Below are 5,791 nucleotides of genomic sequence, written 5' to 3'. Positions count from 1 at the left end.
ATTATGAAATGGAAATGACAATCAACATGAAAAGACAAGTTTTCGATACGATGTGTTGATGTCATATCTTAAGATAATTCGTTGTTTCTAAAACATCTGACATAAGAACCGTCAGGACCTTAGCATGACTTATATTTTATCTACCACACACAACATGTTTGAATTACAATGCATTTGTAGTTTATATAACTATTTAGCAGTAAATGGGGAATAATCCAATTTAAATCGTGTTCATTTTATATACAAGTACACACCCGTGATATCGCGGGTCCGTGACTGAATTAAAGTATATAACTATGCCTAAGCCTTATTTTATTAATTGGTATTGTCATCTGATAAGTCATTTCGATTATAAGATACACAGTTTTCTCTGCTTTCAAATTTTACTGTTTCAGTTATTGGAAATATTAATTATTTGGAAAACAAAAGGTCCTGGCTATCCAGGAATGGAGTATTTTCTAACCAACATCATTGTCCTATATTAGTAATCTTAAAAAGTCTTGCTGATTGCTGAATAAAACTACAATAGGGAACAATTTGACAATGATTGAATTTAGTAGTTTCAGTCCTTTGATTATGACCCGTGTATATAGCAAAATCCTAAATACACCGTTTGGTGATGCGCCTGTCAAATGCGCAACGTACAGATAAGGGAATAGCTGAATATACTATTTGTATCGGTATCGGATTCGACCCGGAACTTGATAATTATTGCCAATAATAATTATGCTGAAAACAAAAGGGTCTGGTGTGATGTAATTTTTAATCCACACCATTGTCCTATATTAGTTATATATAGAGTTGATTTTTTTGATTTGTCGTTTTTACCCGATGACGGCTGACAAATTGGACCTCGTAATTTTAGTATTATAGATATACAGATCGATGCGACTAGTGTGAATCTAGCCGGCGTTAATATTCATGAGTCTAGCCGTCAATAATATTAAGCCAATAGGTGTCTTCTGCAAGGTCTGTGTCATTGAAAATGAAAGTAAATGAAAAGTTTAATTGCCTCCGTACACACAAAACAGAACAATAATGATTCATTAAAATTTTGTTATTATTATATCAATGTAAACTATAATGATTAAAAAAAAAATGATTAAATATAGAGAAATAAAAGGGAATTAATTGTAATATGGGCATTCCATATTCTGTTCGTTGTCTACAAATACAAATGTATAGTCCAATCCTAAAACTAAAATATACAATACATACGATAGTATCATCCATTTAAAAGGATCAGAAAAAAACAAACATAGTTAATTAAAGGAATATAAAAACAGAAAAAAAAAATAGAAACTTTCAATCACTATTTCAATGATATAATTCTTAAAAATCATGGAGATCAATCAGAGTCTTTAATCTCAACATTACCATTCCATATTATTGCCTCTAAAATGGCCCATAGCACTCATGCCCTAGACCCGTACGAGTTAATCAGGAAAGGATAAGGGTGGTATATAACAAATTCCAAAATGAACTATTGCCGGCTGGCCAAACGAAGAGATTCTCCGCGTGGACAATAATACCAGAGGAAGAGGTACTTAATGCCTTTAAAATGGCCCACATACTCTAGACCCTTACGAGTTTGTCAGTAAACGCTTAAATTGGGGGATATGGTATCCCGGTATACAACGAATTCGAACTGAACTATTGCCGGCTGGCCAAACTAAGAGATTTTCCACATCTACCATTATACCAGAGGTTAAAGTTGGTATTGCCTCTAAAATGATCCATAGCACTTATGCCTTAGACCCGTACAAGTTAGTCAGGAAAGGATAAGGGGGGAGTACCCTGGTATATCACAAATTCGAAGTGAACTATTGCCGGCTGGCCAAACGAAGCAATTCTCCACGTGTGCAATGATACCAGAGAAAGAGGTACTTATTGCCTTTAAAATGGCCCACAGCACTTATACCCTAGACCCGTACGAGTTTGTCAGTAAAAGGTTAAAAGGGGGGATATAGTATCCAGGTATACAACGAATTTGAACTGAACTATTGCCGCCTGGCCAAACTAAGAAATTCTCCACATCGACCATTACACCAGAGGTAGAGGTGGGTATTGCCTCTAAAATGGCCCGTAGCACTTATGCCCTAGACCCGTACGAGTTAGTTGGGAAGGATAAGGGGGTACCCTGGTATATAACAAATTCCAAAATGAACTATTGCCGGCTGGCCAAACAAAGAGATTCTCCGCGTGGGCAATTATACCAGAGGAAGAGGTACTTATTGGTTTTAAAATGGCCTATAGCACTTATACCTAAGACCCGTACGAGTTTGTCAGTAGAGGGTTAAAAGGGATATGGTATCCCGGTATACAACGAATTCGAAATGAATGATTGCCGACTGGCCAAACTAAGAGATTCTCCACATCGACCAGTATACCACAGGTAGAGGTTGGTATTGCCTCTAAAATGATCCCATAACACTTATGCCCTAGACCCGTACGAGTTAGTCAGGAAAGGATAAGGAGGGATACCCTGGTATATAACAACTTCGAAAATGAACTATTGCCGGCTGGCCAAACGAAGAGATTCTCCATGTGGGGAATGATACCAGAGGAAGAGGAACTTATTCCCTTTAAATTGGCTCATAGCACTTATACCCTAGACCAGTACGAGTTTGTCAGTAGAGGGTAAAAAGGGGGATATGGTATCCCAGTATACAACGAATTCGAACTGAACTATTGCCCGCTGGCCAAACTTAAAGATTCTCCACATCGACCATTATACCAAAGGTAGAGGTTGAAATTACCTCTAAAATGGCCCAGAGCACTTATGCCCTAGACCCGTACGAGTTTGTCAGGAAAGGATATGGGGGGTTCCCTGGTATATCACAAATTCGAAAATGAAATATTACCGGCTGGCCAAACAAAGATATTCTCCACGTGGGCAATGATACTAGAGGAAGAGGTACTTATTGCCTTTAAATTGGCCCACAGCACTTAAACCTTAGACCCGCACGAGTTTGTCAGTAAACGCTTAAAAAGGGGGATATGGTATCCCGGTATACAACGAATTGGAACTGAACTATTGCCGGCTGGCCAAACTAAGAGATTCTCCACATCGACCATTATACCTGAGGTAGAAGTGAGTATTGCCTCTAAAATGGCCCATAGCCCTTATTCCCTAGACCCGTACAAGTTTGTCAGGAAAGGATAAAGGGGGGGTGTACCCTGGTACATCACAAATTCGAAAATGAACTATTGCTGGCTGACCAAACGAAAAGATTCTCCACGTGGGCAATGATACCAGAGGAAGAGGTACTTATTGCCTTTAAAATGGCCCACAGCACTTATACCCTTCTAGACCTGTACGAGTTTGTCAGTAGAGTGTTAAAAGGGGGATATGGTATCCCGGTATACAACGAATTCGAACTGAACTATTTGCGGCTGGCCAAACGAAGAGATTCTCCACGTCAGCAATGATACCAGAGGAAGAGGTACTTATTGCCTTTAAAATGGTCCACAGCACTTATACCCTAGACCCGTACGAGTTTTTCAGAAGAGGGTTAAAAGGGTGGATATGGTATCCCGGTATACAACGAATTCGAACTGAACTATTGCCGGCTGGCCAAACAAAGAGATTCTCCACTTGGGCAATAATACCAGAGGGAGAGGTACTTATTGCCTTTAAAATGGCCCAGAGCACTTATATCCTAGACCCGTACGAGTTAGTCAGGAAAGGATAAGGAGGGATACCCTGGTATAACACAAATTTGAAAATGAACTATTGCTGGCTGGCCAAACTAAGAGATTCTCCACGTGGGCAATGATGCTAGAGGAAGAGGTACTTATTGCCTTTAAAATGGCCTATAGCACTTATACCCTAGACCCGTACGAGTTTGTCAGTAGAGGGTTAAAAGGGGGTATCGTATCTTAGTTTACAACGAATTCGAACTGAACTTTTGCCGGCTGGCCAAACTAAGAGATTTTCCACATCGACCATTATACCAGATGTAGAGGTGGGTATTGCCTCTAAAATGGCCCCATAGCACTGATGCCCTAGACCCGTACGAGTTAGTCAGGGAATTATAGGGGTGGTACCCTTGTATCTCACAAATTCGAAATGAAGTATTGACGGCTAGCCAAACTAAGAGATTCTCCAATTCGGTCATTCTACTAGAGGTAGAGGTTGGTATTGCCTCTAAAATGGCCCATAGCTCTTCTGCTTTATACCCGTGGTAGTTAGTCACTAAAGCGGAAGGGGGCACCCTGGTATATTACAAAGTCGAAATGAACTATTGCCGGCTGGCCAAACTAAGAGATTCTCCACGTGGGTCATTATATGAGATATAATGATAGGCATTGTCTCTAAAAAAGTAAATTGCACCTATGTCCTAGACCCGTACCTTTTGGTCAGTAAAGGGAAAGGAGAGTACTCTTGTTTATCACAAAGTAAAAAATACTATTGTCGGTGGGCCAAACTTAGAGATTCTCCTTGTAAGCCATTATATCAGAGATTGACGGAGGTGTCTTCTCTAAAAAGGTCCATGGTTCTTATGACCTAGATCCGTTCGTATTGGTTGGAACTATGTAACGGGAGTACTCTTGTTTATCAAAATGTTCAAATGTACTTTTATTGGCTAGCCATTTTTAGGCCAATTATTACCTATACCTCTGTATCTTGATCTATGTGGCGAAGGTCGTAGTTTGGTAAGTCGGCTATAATTCATACCGACTTTGGGATAAATAAGGGTATCCCCTTACCTTTTCTTCTGGTACGGGTACGGGTCTAGGACATACGTGCAAATTTAGAGGCAAATTGCCAACTTGTTCCTCATGGCCCATGTGGAGAATCTCTTAGTTTGGCCATCCGGCAATAGTTTATTTTGTCTTTGTAGTGAATCGGATTACTACATCACACTGTTTATCTCTGCTGACAAACTCGTACGTCTAGGACATAAGTGCTATGAGCCATTAGACAACTACTATCTCTATCTATGGTTTCATGATTAAAGGTGACAATATCTTAATTTGGCCAGCAGGCAATAGTTCATTTCGACTTTGAGATAAATAAAGGTACCTACCTAACCCTTTCCTGACTAATACGTAAGGATCTAGGGCATAAGTCATATGGGTCATTTTAGAGTAAATGGATACCTATTCCTCTGCTACAATGGCCCACGTTGAAAGTTTCTTAGTTTGGCCAGCCAGCAATAGTTAATATCGACTACGGGTTACTACCATTTAACCCTCTGCTGAAAAAGTCATACAGGTTTCGGCTATCGTTAAGTGGGAAAATTTGGCAACTATATAGCTTACAATAACAAAGGCGACTAGCATTTATGTATCTCTATTCAAGCTCTAATTTCAGCACGTCAGACTTAGATGACGTGTGACGTTACAGTGAATAGCGGCAACGAGAACGTTACGTATGTTAGTTACTTACAACATATTGGGGCCGCACATGAATTACTTAACAAAAAATAAAGTAAGTGATTACAAATTAAATTATTTAAGTTCTGTGATAAACAATTTAACTTTAAAGTTTCTATATAAAATATTTATACAGTCCATGGTTTATATGCACCTAAATGTCCATATGCATATAACACATTAACTTTTAACTTTTCACAATTTTCATTAAACACGCTGCAGTCCATGTTTTTATATTCGTCTCTGCCTCACACTGAGCTGCTCTATTTTCAACTTCCAAAGAATTTAGTTTTAATGGATGAGTTTGTTGATTGGTCTAGATATCACACCAGTTTTTGTTCGAATTATGGCTGATCGTGTAAGTCCATCTTTGCCGTAAAATGATTAGTCAATTACCGCCGAAGTCAAA

The sequence above is a fragment of the Mytilus trossulus genome, chromosome 8, assembly GCF_036588685.1.
Source record: "Mytilus trossulus isolate FHL-02 chromosome 8, PNRI_Mtr1.1.1.hap1, whole genome shotgun sequence".
NCBI lineage: Eukaryota > Metazoa > Mollusca > Bivalvia > Mytilida > Mytilidae > Mytilus > Mytilus trossulus.
The sequence above is the reverse complement of the archived record's forward strand: the minus strand, read 5'-3'. Positions refer to the sequence as shown.